The sequence below is a fragment of the Brachionichthys hirsutus genome, chromosome 23, assembly GCF_040956055.1.
Source record: "Brachionichthys hirsutus isolate HB-005 chromosome 23, CSIRO-AGI_Bhir_v1, whole genome shotgun sequence".
Lineage (NCBI taxonomy): Eukaryota > Metazoa > Chordata > Actinopteri > Lophiiformes > Brachionichthyidae > Brachionichthys > Brachionichthys hirsutus.
Window position 1 is genome coordinate 7,928,580 of NC_090919.1, and position 16,096 is coordinate 7,944,675.

A 16,096-nucleotide genomic window follows, 5' to 3' on the forward strand; every position below is an offset into this window, starting at 1 on the left:
CAAGTACAGTCACACAGTAGCATGTATTACAGTACAAGTACAGTCACACAGTAGCATGTATTACAGTACAAGTACAGTCAACAGTAGCATGTATTACAGTACAAGTACAGTCAACAGTAGCATGTATTACAGTACAAGTACAGTCAACAGTGGCGTGTATTACAGTACAAGTACAGTAAACAGTAGCGTGTATTACAGTACAAGTACAGTCAAACAGTAGCGTGTATTACAGTACAAGTACAGTCACACAGTAGCGTGTATTACAGTACAAGTACAATCAAACAGTAGCGTGTATTACAGTACAAGTACAGTCACACAGTAGCGTGTATTACAGTACAAGTACAGTCACACAGTAGCGTGTATTACAGTACAAGTACGGTCAAACAGTAGTGTGCATTACAGTACAAGTACGGTCAAACAGTAGCGTGTATTACAGTACAAGTACGGTCACACAGTAGCGTGTATTACAGTACAAGTACGGTCAAACAGTAGCGTGTATTACAGTACAAGTACGGTCACACAGTAGCATGTATTACAGTACAAGTACAGTCACACAGTAGCATGTATTACAGTACAAGTACAGTCAACAGTAGCATGTATTACAGTACAAGTACAGTCAACAGTAGCATGTATTACAGTACAAGTACGGTCACACAGTAGCGTGTATTACAGTACAAGTACGGTCACGCAGTAGCGTGTATTACAGTACAAGTACGGTCAAGCAGTAGCGTGTATTACAGTACAAGTACGGTCAAACAGTAGCGTGTATTACAGTACAAGTACAGTCAACAGTGGCGTGTATTACAGTACAAGTACAGTAAACAGTAGCGTGTATTACAGTACAAGTACAGTCAAACAGTAGCGTGTATTACAGTACAAGTACAGTCACACAGTAGCGTGTATTACAGTACAAGTACAGTCAAACAGTAGCGTGTATTACAGTACAAGTACAGTCAAACAGTAGCGTGTATTACAGTACAAGTACAGTCACACAGTAGCGTGTATTACAGTACAAGTACAGTCACACAGTAGCGTGTATTACAGTACAAGTACAGTCAAGCAGTAGCGTGTATTACAGTACAGGTACGGTCACACAGTAGCGTGTATTACAGTACAAGTACGGTCACACAGTAGCATGTATTACAGTACAAGTACAGTCAACAGTAGCATGTATTACAGTACAAGTACAGTCACACAGTAGCATGTATTACAGTACAAGTACAGTCAACAGTAGCATGTATTACAGTACAAGTACAGTCAACAGTAGCATGTATTACAGTACAAGTACGGTCACGCAGTAGCGTGTATTACAGTACAAGTACGGTCAAGCAGTAGCGTGTATTACAGTACAAGTACAGTCAAACAGTAGCGTGTATTACAGTACAAGTACAGTCACACAGTAGCATGTATTACAGTACAAGTACAGTCAACAGTGGCGTGTATTACAGTACAAGTACAGTAAACAGTAGCGTGTATTACAGTACAAGTACAGTCAAACAGTAGCGTGTATTACAGTACAAGTACAGTCAAACAGTAGCGTGTATTACAGTACAAGTACAGTCACACAGTAGCGTGTATTACAGTACAAGTACAGTCAAACAGTAGCGTGTATTACAGTACAAGTACAGTCAAACAGTAGCGTGTATTACAGTACAAGTACAGTCACACAGTAGCGTGTATTACAGTACAAGTACAGTCACACAGTAGCGTGTATTACAGTACAAGTACAGTCAAGCAGTAGCGTGTATTACAGTACAGGTACGGTCACACAGTAGCGTGTATTACAGTACAAGTACGGTCACACAGTAGCATGTATTACAGTACAAGTACAGTCAACAGTAGCATGTATTACAGTACAAGTACAGTCACACAGTAGCATGTATTACAGTACAAGTACAGTCAACAGTAGCATGTATTACAGTACAAGTACAGTCAACAGTAGCATGTATTACAGTACAAGTACGGTCACGCAGTAGCGTGTATTACAGTACAAGTACGGTCAAGCAGTAGCGTGTATTACAGTACAAGTACAGTCAAACAGTAGCGTGTATTACAGTACAAGTACAGTCACACAGTAGCATGTATTACAGTACAAGTACAGTCAACAGTGGCGTGTATTACAGTACAAGTACAGTAAACAGTAGCGTGTATTACAGTACAAGTACAGTCAAACAGTAGCGTGTATTACAGTACAAGTACAGTCAAACAGTAGCGTGTATTACAGTACAAGTACAGTCACACAGTAGCGTGTATTACAGTACAAGTACAGTCAAACAGTAGCGTGTATTACAGTACAAGTACAGTCAAACAGTAGCGTGTATTACAGTACAAGTACCGTCACACAGTAGCGTGTATTACAGTACAGGTACAGTCACACAGTAGCGTGTATTACAGTACAAGTACAGTCAAACAGTAGCGTGTATTACAGTACAAGTACAGTCAAGCAGTAGCGTGTATTACAGTACAGGTACGGTCACACAGTAGCGTGTATTACAGTACAAGTACGGTCACACAGTAGCATGTATTACAGTACAAGTACAGTCACACAGTAGCATGTATTACAGTACAAGTACAGTCAACAGTAGCATGTATTACAGTACAAGTACAGTCAACAGTAGCATGTATTACAGTACAAGTACAGTCACACAGTAGCATGTATTACAGTACAAGTACAGTCACACAGTAGCATGTATTACAGTACAAGTACAGTCAACAGTAGCATGTATTACAGTACAAGTACGGCCACGCAGTAGCGTGTATTACAGTACAAGTACGGTCACGCAGTAGCGTGTATTACAGTACAAGTACAGTCAACAGTGGCGTGTATTACAGTACAAGTACAGTAAACAGTAGCGTGTATTACAGTACAAGTACAGTCAAACAGTAGCGTGTATTACAGTACAAGTACAGTCACACAGTAGCGTGTATTACAGTACAAGTACAATCAAACAGTAGCGTGTATTACAGTACAAGTACAGTCACACAGTAGCGTGTATTACAGTACAAGTACAGTCACACAGTAGCGTGTATTACAGTACAAGTACGGTCAAACAGTAGCGTGCATTACAGTACAAGTACGGTCAAACAGTAGCGTGTATTACAGTACAAGTACGGTCACACAGTAGCGTGTATTACAGTACAAGTACGGTCAAACAGTAGCGTGTATTACAGTACAAGTACGGTCACACAGTAGCATGTATTACAGTACAAGTACAGTCACACAGTAGCATGTATTACAGTACAAGTACAGTCAACAGTAGCATGTATTACAGTACAAGTACAGTCAACAGTAGCATGTATTACAGTACAAGTACGGTCACACAGTAGCGTGTATTACAGTACAAGTACGGTCACGCAGTAGCGTGTATTACAGTACAAGTACGGTCAAGCAGTAGCGTGTATTACAGTACAAGTACGGTCAAACAGTAGCGTGTATTACAGTACAAGTACAGTCAACAGTGGCGTGTATTACAGTACAAGTACAGTAAACAGTAGCGTGTATTACAGTACAAGTACAGTCAAACAGTAGCGTGTATTACAGTACAAGTACAGTCACACAGTAGCGTGTATTACAGTACAAGTACAGTCAAACAGTAGCGTGTATTACAGTACAAGTACAGTCAAACAGTAGCGTGTATTACAGTACAAGTACAGTCACACAGTAGCGTGTATTACAGTACAAGTACAGTCACACAGTAGCGTGTAGTACAGTACAAGTACAGTCAAGCAGTAGCGTGTATTACAGTACAAGTACGGTCACACAGTAGCATGTATTACAGTACAAGTACAGTCACACAGTAGCATGTATTACAGTACAAGTACAGTCAACAGTAGCATGTATTACAGTACAAGTACAGTCACACAGTAGCATGTATTACAGTACAAGTACAGTCACACAGTAGCATGTATTACAGTACAAGTACAGTCAACAGTAGCATGTATTACAGTACAAGTACGGTCAACAGTAGCATGTATTACAGTACAAGTACGGTCACGCAGTAGCGTGTATTACAGTACAAGTACGGTCACGCAGTAGCGTGTATTACAGTACAAGTACAGTCAAACAGTAGCGTGTATTACAGTACAAGTACAGTCAACAGTAGCATGTATTACAGTACAAGTACAGTCAACAGTAGCATGTATTACAGTACAAGTACAGTCACACAGTAGCATGTATTACAGTACAAGTACAGTCACACAGTAGCATGTATTACAGTACAAGTACAGTCAACAGTAGCATGTATTACAGTACAAGTACAGTCAACAGTAGCATGTATTACAGTACAAGTACAGTCAACAGTGGCGTGTATTACAGTACAAGTACAGTAAACAGTAGCGTGTATTACAGTACAAGTACAGTCAAACAGTAGCGTGTATTACAGTACAAGTACAGTCACACAGTAGCGTGTATTACAGTACAAGTACAATCAAACAGTAGCGTGTATTACAGTACAAGTACAGTCACACAGTAGCGTGTATTACAGTACAAGTACAGTCACACAGTAGCGTGTATTACAGTACAAGTACGGTCAAACAGTAGTGTGCATTACAGTACAAGTACGGTCAAACAGTAGCGTGTATTACAGTACAAGTACGGTCACACAGTAGCGTGTATTACAGTACAAGTACGGTCAAACAGTAGCGTGTATTACAGTACAAGTACGGTCACACAGTAGCATGTATTACAGTACAAGTACAGTCACACAGTAGCATGTATTACAGTACAAGTACAGTCAACAGTAGCATGTATTACAGTACAAGTACAGTCAACAGTAGCATGTATTACAGTACAAGTACGGTCACACAGTAGCGTGTATTACAGTACAAGTACGGTCACGCAGTAGCGTGTATTACAGTACAAGTACGGTCAAGCAGTAGCGTGTATTACAGTACAAGTACGGTCAAACAGTAGCGTGTATTACAGTACAAGTACAGTCAACAGTGGCGTGTATTACAGTACAAGTACAGTAAACAGTAGCGTGTATTACAGTACAAGTACAGTCAAACAGTAGCGTGTATTACAGTACAAGTACAGTCACACAGTAGCGTGTATTACAGTACAAGTACAGTCAAACAGTAGCGTGTATTACAGTACAAGTACAGTCAAACAGTAGCGTGTATTACAGTACAAGTACAGTCACACAGTAGCGTGTATTACAGTACAAGTACAGTCACACAGTAGCGTGTATTACAGTACAAGTACAGTCAAGCAGTAGCGTGTATTACAGTACAGGTACGGTCACACAGTAGCGTGTATTACAGTACAAGTACGGTCACACAGTAGCATGTATTACAGTACAAGTACAGTCAACAGTAGCATGTATTACAGTACAAGTACAGTCACACAGTAGCATGTATTACAGTACAAGTACAGTCACACAGTAGCATGTATTACAGTACAAGTACAGTCAACAGTAGCATGTATTACAGTACAAGTACGGTCAACAGTAGCATGTATTACAGTACAAGTACGGTCACGCAGTAGCGTGTATTACAGTACAAGTACGGTCACGCAGTAGCGTGTATTACAGTACAAGTACAGTCAAACAGTAGCGTGTATTACAGTACAAGTACAGTCAACAGTAGCATGTATTACAGTACAAGTACAGTCAACAGTAGCATGTATTACAGTACAAGTACAGTCACACAGTAGCATGTATTACAGTACAAGTACAGTCACACAGTAGCATGTATTACAGTACAAGTACAGTCAACAGTAGCATGTATTACAGTACAAGTACAGTCAACAGTAGCATGTATTACAGTACAAGTACAGTCAACAGTGGCGTGTATTACAGTACAAGTACAGTAAACAGTAGCGTGTATTACAGTACAAGTACAGTCAAACAGTAGCGTGTATTACAGTACAAGTACAGTCACACAGTAGCGTGTATTACAGTACAAGTACAATCAAACAGTAGCGTGTATTACAGTACAAGTACAGTCACACAGTAGCGTGTATTACAGTACAAGTACAGTCACACAGTAGCGTGTATTACAGTACAAGTACGGTCAAACAGTAGTGTGCATTACAGTACAAGTACGGTCAAACAGTAGCGTGTATTACAGTACAAGTACGGTCACACAGTAGCGTGTATTACAGTACAAGTACGGTCAAACAGTAGCGTGTATTACAGTACAAGTACGGTCACACAGTAGCATGTATTACAGTACAAGTACAGTCACACAGTAGCATGTATTACAGTACAAGTACAGTCAACAGTAGCATGTATTACAGTACAAGTACAGTCAACAGTAGCATGTATTACAGTACAAGTACGGTCACACAGTAGCGTGTATTACAGTACAAGTACGGTCACGCAGTAGCGTGTATTACAGTACAAGTACGGTCAAGCAGTAGCGTGTATTACAGTACAAGTACGGTCAAACAGTAGCGTGTATTACAGTACAAGTACGGTCAACAGTGGCGTGTATTACAGTACAAGTACAGTAAACAGTAGCGTGTATTACAGTACAAGTACAGTCAAACAGTAGCGTGTATTACAGTACAAGTACAGTCACACAGTAGCGTGTATTACAGTACAAGTACAGTCAAACAGTAGCGTGTATTACAGTACAAGTACAGTCAAACAGTAGCGTGTATTACAGTACAAGTACAGTCACACAGTAGCGTGTATTACAGTACAAGTACAGTCACACAGTAGCGTGTATTACAGTACAAGTACAGTCAAGCAGTAGCGTGTATTACAGTACAGGTACGGTCACACAGTAGCGTGTATTACAGTACAAGTACGGTCACACAGTAGCATGTATTACAGTACAAGTACAGTCACACAGTAGCATGTATTACAGTACAAGTACAGTCAACAGTAGCATGTATTACAGTACAAGTACAGTCACACAGTAGCATGTATTACAGTACAAGTACAGTCACACAGTAGCATGTATTACAGTACAAGTACAGTCAACAGTAGCATGTATTACAGTACAAGTACAGTCAACAGTAGCATGTATTACAGTACAAGTACGGTCACGCAGTAGCGTGTATTACAGTACAAGTACGGTCACGCAGTAGCGTGTATTACAGTACAAGTACAGTCAAACAGTAGCGTGTATTACAGTACAAGTACAGTCACACAGTAGCGTGTATTACAGTACAAGTACAGTCAACAGTGGCGTGTATTACAGTACAAGTACAGTAAACAGTAGCGTGTATTACAGTACAAGTACAGTCAAACAGTAGCGTGTATTACAGTACAAGTACAGTCAAACAGTAGCGTGTATTACAGTACAAGTACAGTCACACAGTAGCGTGTATTACAGTACAAGTACAGTCAAACAGTAGCGTGTATTACAGTACAAGTACAGTCACACAGTAGCGTGTATTACAGTACAAGTACAATCAAACAGTAGCGTGTATTACAGTACAAGTACAGTCACACAGTAGCGTGTATTACAGTACAAGTACAGTCACACAGTAGCGTGTATTACAGTACAAGTACAGTCACACAGTAGCGTGTATTACAGTACAAGTACAGTCACACAGTAGCGTGTATTACAGTACAAGTACAGTCAAACAGTAGCGTGCATTACAGTACAAGTACGGTCAAACAGTAGCGTGTATTACAGTACAAGTACGGTCACACAGTAGCGTGTATTACAATACAAGTACGGTCAAACAGTAGCGTGTATTACAGTACAAGTACGGTCAAGCAGTAGCGTGTATTACAGTACAAGTACGGTCACGCAGTAGCGTGTATTACAGTACAAGTACGGTCACACAGTAGCGTGTATTACAGTACAAGTACGGTCAAACAGTAGCGTGTATTACAGTACAAGTACAGTCAAACAGGAGCGTGTATTACAGTACAAATACAGTCAAACAGTAGCGTGTATTACAGTACAAGTACAGTCAAACAGTAGCGTGTATTACAGTACAAGTACGGTCACACAGTAGCATGTATTGCAGTACAAGTACGGTCAAACAGTAGCGTGTATTACAGTAAAGGTACGGTCAAGCAGTAGCGTGTATTACAGTACAGGTACGGTCACACAGTAGCGTGTATTACAGTACAAGTACGGTCAAGCAGTAGCGTGTATTACAGTACAGGTACGGTCACACAGTAGCGTGTATTACAGTACAGGTACGGTCACACAGTAGCGTGTATTACAGTACAAGTATGGTCAAGCAGTAGCATGTATTACAGTACAAGTACGGTCAAACAGTAGCGTGTATTACAGTACAAGTACGGTCAAGCAGTAGCGTGTATTACAGTACAAGTACGGTCAAGCAGTAGCGTGTATTACAGTACAAGTACGGTCACACAGTAGCGTGTATTACAGTACAGGTACGGTCAAGCAGTAGCGTGTATTACAGTACAGGTACGGTCAAGCAGTAGCGTGTATTACAGTACAGGTACGGTCAAGCAGTAGCGTGTATTACAGTACAAGTACGGTCAAGCAGTAGCGTGTATTACAGTACAAGTACGGTCAAGCAGTAGCGTGTATTACAGTACGAGTACGGTCAAGCAGTAGCGTGTATTACAGTACAAGTACAATCAAACAGTAGCGTGTATTACAGTACAAGTACAGTCACACAGTAGCGTGTATTACAGTACAGGTACGGTCAAGCAGTAGCGTGTATTACAGTACAGGTACGGTCAAACAGTAGCGTGTATTACAGTACAGGTACGGTCAAACAGTAGCGTGCATTACAGTACAAGTACGGTCACACAGTAGCGTGTATTACAGTACAAGTACGGTCACACAGTAGCGTGTATTACAGTACGAGTACGGTCAAACAGTAGCGTGTATTACAGTACAGGTACGGTCACACAGTAGCGTGTATTACAGTACAGGTACGGTCACGCAGTAGCGTGTATTACAGTACAAGTACGGTCAAGCAGTAGCGTGTATTACAGTACAAGTACGGTCACACAGTAGCGTGTATTACAGTACAGGTACGGTCACGCAGTAGCGTGTATTACAGTACAGGTACGGTCAATCAGTAGCGTGTATTACAGTACAGGTACGGTCAAACAGTAGCGTGTATTACAGTACAGGTACGGTCACACAGTAGCGTGTATTACAGTACAAGTACGGTCACACAGTAGCGTGTATTACAGTACAAGTACGGTCACACAGTAGCATGTATTACAGTAAAGGTACGGTCAAGCAGTAGCGTGTATTACAGTACAGGTACGGTCACACAGTAGCGTGTATTACAGTACAAGTACGGTCAAGCAGTAGCGTGTATTACAGTACAGGTACGGTCACACAGTAGCGTGTATTACAGTACAGGTACGGTCACACAGTAGCGTGTATTACAGTACAAGTACGGTCAAGCAGTAGCGTGTATTACAGTACAAGTACGGTCAAACAGTAGCGTGTATTACAGTACAAGTACGGTCAAGCAGTAGCGTGTATTACAGTACAAGTACGGTCAAGCAGTAGCGTGTATTACAGTACAAGTACGGTCAAGCAGTAGCGTGTATTACAGTACAAGTACAATCAAACAGTAGCGTGTATTACAGTACAAGTACGGTCACACAGTAGCATGTATTACAGTAAAGGTACGGTCAAGCAGTAGCGTGTATTACAGTACAGGTACGGTCACACAGTAGCGTGTATTACAGTACAAGTACGGTCAAGCAGTAGCGTGTATTACAGTACAGGTACGGTCACACAGTAGCGTGTATTACAGTACAAGTACGGTCAAACAGTAGCGTGCATTACAGTACAAGTACGGTCACACAGTAGCGTGTATTACAGTACAAGTACGGTCACACAGTAGCGTGTATTACAGTACGAGTACGGTCAAACAGTAGCGTGTATTACAGTACAGGTACGGTCACACAGTAGCGTGTATTACAGTACAGGTACGGTCACGCAGTAGCGTGTATTACAGTACAAGTACGGTCAAGCAGTAGCGTGTATTACAGTACAAGTACGGTCACACAGTAGCGTGTATTACAGTACAGGTACGGTCACGCAGTAGCGTGTATTACAGTACAGGTACGGTCAATCAGTAGCGTGTATTACAGTACAGGTACGGTCAAACAGTAGCGTGTATTACAGTACAGGTACGGTCACACAGTAGCGTGTATTACAGTACAAGTACGGTCACACAGTAGCGTGTATTACAGTACAAGTACGGTCACACAGTAGCATGTATTACAGTAAAGGTACGGTCAAGCAGTAGCGTGTATTACAGTACAGGTACGGTCACACAGTAGCGTGTATTACAGTACAAGTACGGTCAAGCAGTAGCGTGTATTACAGTACAGGTACGGTCACACAGTAGCGTGTATTACAGTACAGGTACGGTCACACAGTAGCGTGTATTACAGTACAAGTACGGTCAAGCAGTAGCGTGTATTACAGTACAAGTACGGTCAAACAGTAGCGTGTATTACAGTACAAGTACGGTCAAGCAGTAGCGTGTATTACAGTACAAGTACGGTCAAGCAGTAGCGTGTATTACAGTACAAGTACGGTCAAGCAGTAGCGTGTATTACAGTACAAGTACAATCAAACAGTAGCGTGTATTACAGTACAAGTACGGTCACACAGTAGCGTGTATTACAGTAAAGGTACGGTCAAGCAGTAGCGTGTATTACAGTACAGGTACGGTCACACAGTAGCGTGTATTACAGTACAAGTACGGTCAAGCAGTAGCGTGTATTACAGTACAGGTACGGTCACACAGTAGCGTGTATTACAGTACAAGTACAGTCAAACAGTAGCGTGTATTACAGTACAAGTACAGTAAACAGTAGCGTGTATTACAGTACAAGTACAGTCAAACAGTAGCGTGTATTACAGTACAAGTACAGTCACACAGTAGCGTGTATTACAGTACAAGTACAATCAAACAGTAGCGTGTATTACAGTACAAGTACAGTCACACAGTAGCGTGTATTACAGTACAAGTACAGTCACACAGTAGCGTGTATTACAGTACAAGTACGGTCAAACAGTAGTGTGCATTACAGTACAAGTACGGTCAAACAGTAGCGTGTATTACAGTACAAGTACGGTCACACAGTAGCGTGTATTACAGTACAAGTACGGTCAAACAGTAGCGTGTATTACAGTACAAGTACGGTCACACAGTAGCGTGTATTACAGTACAAGTACAGTCACACAGTAGCATGTATTACAGTACAAGTACAGTCAACAGTAGCATGTATTACAGTACAAGTACAGTCAACAGTAGCATGTATTACAGTACAAGTACGGTCAAACAGTAGCGTGTATTACAGTACAAGTACGGTCACGCAGTAGCGTGTATTACAGTACAAGTACGGTCAAGCAGTAGCGTGTATTACAGTACAAGTACGGTCAAACAGTAGCGTGTATTACAGTACAAGTACAGTCAACAGTGGCGTGTATTACAGTACAAGTACAGTAAACAGTAGCGTGTATTACAGTACAAGTACAGTCAAACAGTAGCGTGTATTACAGTACAAGTACAGTCACACAGTAGCGTGTATTACAGTACAAGTACAGTCAAACAGTAGCGTGTATTACAGTACAAGTACAGTCAAACAGTAGCGTGTATTACAGTACAAGTACAGTCACACAGTAGCGTGTATTACAGTACAAGTACAGTCACACAGTAGCGTGTATTACAGTACAAGTACAGTCAAGCAGTAGCGTGTATTACAGTACAGGTACGGTCACACAGTAGCGTGTATTACAGTACAAGTACGGTCACACAGTAGCATGTATTACAGTACAAGTACAGTCACACAGTAGCATGTATTACAGTACAAGTACAGTCAACAGTAGCATGTATTACAGTACAAGTACAGTCACACAGTAGCATGTATTACAGTACAAGTACAGTCACACAGTAGCATGTATTACAGTACAAGTACAGTCAACAGTAGCATGTATTACAGTACAAGTACAGTCAACAGTAGCATGTATTACAGTACAAGTACGGTCACGCAGTAGCGTGTATTACAGTACAAGTACGGTCACGCAGTAGCGTGTATTACAGTACAAGTACAGTCAAACAGTAGCGTGTATTACAGTACAAGTACAGTCACACAGTAGCGTGTATTACAGTACAAGTACAGTCAACAGTGGCGTGTATTACAGTACAAGTACAGTCAACAGTGGCGTGTATTACAGTACAAGTACAGTCAAACAGTAGCGTGTATTACAGTACAAGTACAGTCAAACAGTAGCGTGTATTACAGTACAAGTACAGTCACACAGTAGCGTGTATTACAGTACAAGTACAGTCAAACAGTAGCGTGTATTACAGTACAAGTACAGTCACACAGCGTGTATTACAGTACAAGTACAATCAAACAGTAGCGTGTATTACAGTACAAGTACAGTCACACAGTAGCGTGTATTACAGTACAAGTACAGTCACACAGTAGCGTGTATTACAGTACAAGTACAGTCACACAGTAGCGTGTATTACAGTACAAGTACAGTCACACAGTAGCGTGTATTACAGTACAAGTACAGTCAAACAGTAGCGTGCATTACAGTACAAGTACGGTCAAACAGTAGCGTGTATTACAGTACAAGTACGGTCACACAGTAGCGTGTATTACAGTACAAGTACGGTCAAACAGTAGCGTGTATTACAGTACAAGTACGGTCACGCAGTAGCGTGTATTACAGTACAAGTACGGTCACACAGTAGCGTGTATTACAGTACAAGTACAGTCAAACAGTAGCGTGTATTACAGTACAAGTACAGTCAAACAGGAGCGTGTATTACAGTACAAATACAGTCAAACAGTAGCGTGTATTACAGTACAAGTACAGTCAAACAGTAGCGTGTATTACAGTACAAGTACGGTCACACAGTAGCATGTATTGCAGTACAAGTACGGTCAAACAGTAGCGTGTATTACAGTAAAGGTACGGTCAAGCAGTAGCGTGTATTACAGTACAGGTACGGTCACACAGTAGCGTGTATTACAGTACAAGTACGGTCAAGCAGTAGCGTGTATTACAGTACAGGTACGGTCACACAGTAGCGTGTATTACAGTACAGGTACGGTCACACAGTAGCGTGTATTACAGTACAAGTATGGTCAAGCAGTAGCATGTATTACAGTACAAGTACGGTCAAACAGTAGCGTGTATTACAGTACAAGTACGGTCAAGCAGTAGCGTGTATTACAGTACAAGTACGGTCAAGCAGTAGCGTGTATTACAGTACAAGTACGGTCACACAGTAGCGTGTATTACAGTACAGGTACGGTCAAGCAGTAGCGTGTATTACAGTACAGGTACGGTCAAGCAGTAGCGTGTATTACAGTACAGGTACGGTCAAGCAGTAGCGTGTATTACAGTACAGGTACGGTCAAGCAGTAGCGTGTATTACAGTACAAGTACGGTCAAGCAGTAGCATGTATTACAGTACGAGTACGGTCAAGCAGTAGCGTGTATTACAGTACAAGTACAATCAAACAGTAGCGTGTATTACAGTACAAGTACAGTCACACAGTAGCGTGTATTACAGTACAGGTACGGTCAAGCAGTAGCGTGTATTACAGTACAGGTACGGTCAAACAGTAGCGTGTATTACAGTACAGGTACGGTCAAACAGTAGCGTGCATTACAGTACAAGTACGGTCACACAGTAGCGTGTATTACAGTACAAGTACGGTCACACAGTAGCGTGTATTACAGTACGAGTACGGTCAAACAGTAGCGTGTATTACAGTACAGGTACGGTCACACAGTAGCGTGTATTACAGTACAGGTACGGTCACGCAGTAGCGTGTATTACAGTACAAGTACGGTCAAGCAGTAGCGTGTATTACAGTACAAGTACAGTCACACAGTAGCGTGTATTACAGTACAGGTACGGTCACGCAGTAGCGTGTATTACAGTACAGGTACGGTCAATCAGTAGCGTGTATTACAGTACAGGTACGGTCAAACAGTAGCGTGTATTACAGTACAGGTACGGTCACACAGTAGCGTGTATTACAGTACAAGTACGGTCACACAGTAGCGTGTATTACAGTACAAGTACGGTCACACAGTAGCGTGTATTACAGTAAAGGTACGGTCAAGCAGTAGCGTGTATTACAGTACAGGTACGGTCACACAGTAGCGTGTATTACAGTACAAGTACGGTCAAGCAGTAGCGTGTATTACAGTACAGGTACGGTCACACAGTAGCGTGTATTACAGTACAGGTACGGTCACACAGTAGCGTGTATTACAGTACAAGTACGGTCAAGCAGTAGCGTGTATTACAGTACAAGTACGGTCAAACAGTAGCGTGTATTACAGTACAAGTACGGTCAAGCAGTAGCGTGTATTACAGTACAAGTACGGTCAAGCAGTAGCGTGTATTACAGTACAAGTACGGTCAAGCAGTAGCGTGTATTACAGTACAAGTACAATCAAACAGTAGCGTGTATTACAGTACAAGTACGGTCACACAGTAGCATGTATTACAGTAAAGGTACGGTCAAGCAGTAGCGTGTATTACAGTACAGGTACGGTCACACAGTAGCGTGTATTACAGTACAAGTACGGTCAAGCAGTAGCGTGTATTACAGTACAGGTACGGTCACACAGTAGCGTGTATTACAGTACAGGTACGGTCACACAGTAGCGTGTATTACAGTACAAGTACGGTCAAGCAGTAGCGTGTATTACAGTACAAGTACGGTCAAACAGTAGCGTGTATTACAGTACAAGTACGGTCAAGCAGTAGCGTGTATTACAGTACAAGTACGGTCAAGCAGTAGCGTGTATTACAGTACAAGTACGGTCAAGCAGTAGCGTGTATTACAGTACAAGTACAATCAAACAGTAGCGTGTATTACAGTACAAGTACAGTCACACAGTAGCGTGTATTACAGTACAGGTACGGTCAAGCAGTAGCGTGTATTACAGTACAGGTACGGTCAAGCAGTAGCGTGTATTACAGTACAAGTACGGTCAAGCAGTAGCGTGTATTACAGTACAAGTACGGTCAAGCAGTAGCGTGTATTACAGTACAAGTACAATCAAACAGTAGCGTGTATTACAGTACAAGTACAGTCACACAGTAGCGTGTATTACAGTACAGGTACGGTCAAGCAGTAGCGTGTATTACAGTACAGGTACGGTCAAACAGTAGCGTGTATTACAGTACAAGTACAGTCACACAGTAGCGTGTATTACAGTACAGGTACGGTCAAGCAGTAGCGTGTATTACAGTACAGGTACGGTCAAACAGTAGCGTGTATTACAGTACAGGTACGGTCAAACAGTAGCGTGCATTACAGTACAAGTACGGTCACACAGTAGCGTGTATTACAGTACAAGTACGGTCACACAGTAGCGTGTATTACAGTACGAGTACGGTCAAACAGTAGCGTGTATTACAGTACAGGTACGGTCACACAGTAGCGTGTATTACAGTACAGGTACGGTCACGCAGTAGCGTGTATTACAGTACAAGTACGGTCAAGCAGTAGCGTGTATTACAGTACAAGTACGGTCACACAGTAGCGTGTATTACAGTACAGGTACGGTCACGCAGTAGCGTGTATTACAGTACAGGTACGGTCAAGCAGTAGCGTGTATTACAGTACAGGTACGGTCACACAGTAGCGTGTATTACAGTACAAGTACGGTCACACAGTAGCGTGTATTACAGTACAAGTACGGTCACACAGTAGCATGTATTACAGTAAAGGTACGGTCAAGCAGTAGCGTGTATTACAGTACAGGTACGGTCACACAGTAGCGTGTATTACAGTACAAGTACGGTCAAGCAGTAGCGTGTATTACAGTACAGGTACGGTCACACAGTAGCGTGTATTACAGTACAGGTACGGTCACACAGTAGCGTGTATTACAGTACAAGTATGGTCAAGCAGTAGCATGTATTACAGTACAAGTACGGTCAAACAGTAGCGTGTATTACAGTACAAGTACGGTCAAGCAGTAGCGTGTATTACAGTACAAGTACGGTCAAGCAGTAGCGTGTATTACAGTACAAGTACGGTCACACAGTAGCGTGTATTACAGTACAGGTACGGTCAAGCAGTAGCGTGTATTACAGTACAGGTACGGTCAAGCAGTAGCGTGTATTACAGTACAGGTACGGTCACACAGTAGCGTGTATTACAGTACAAGTACGGTCACACAG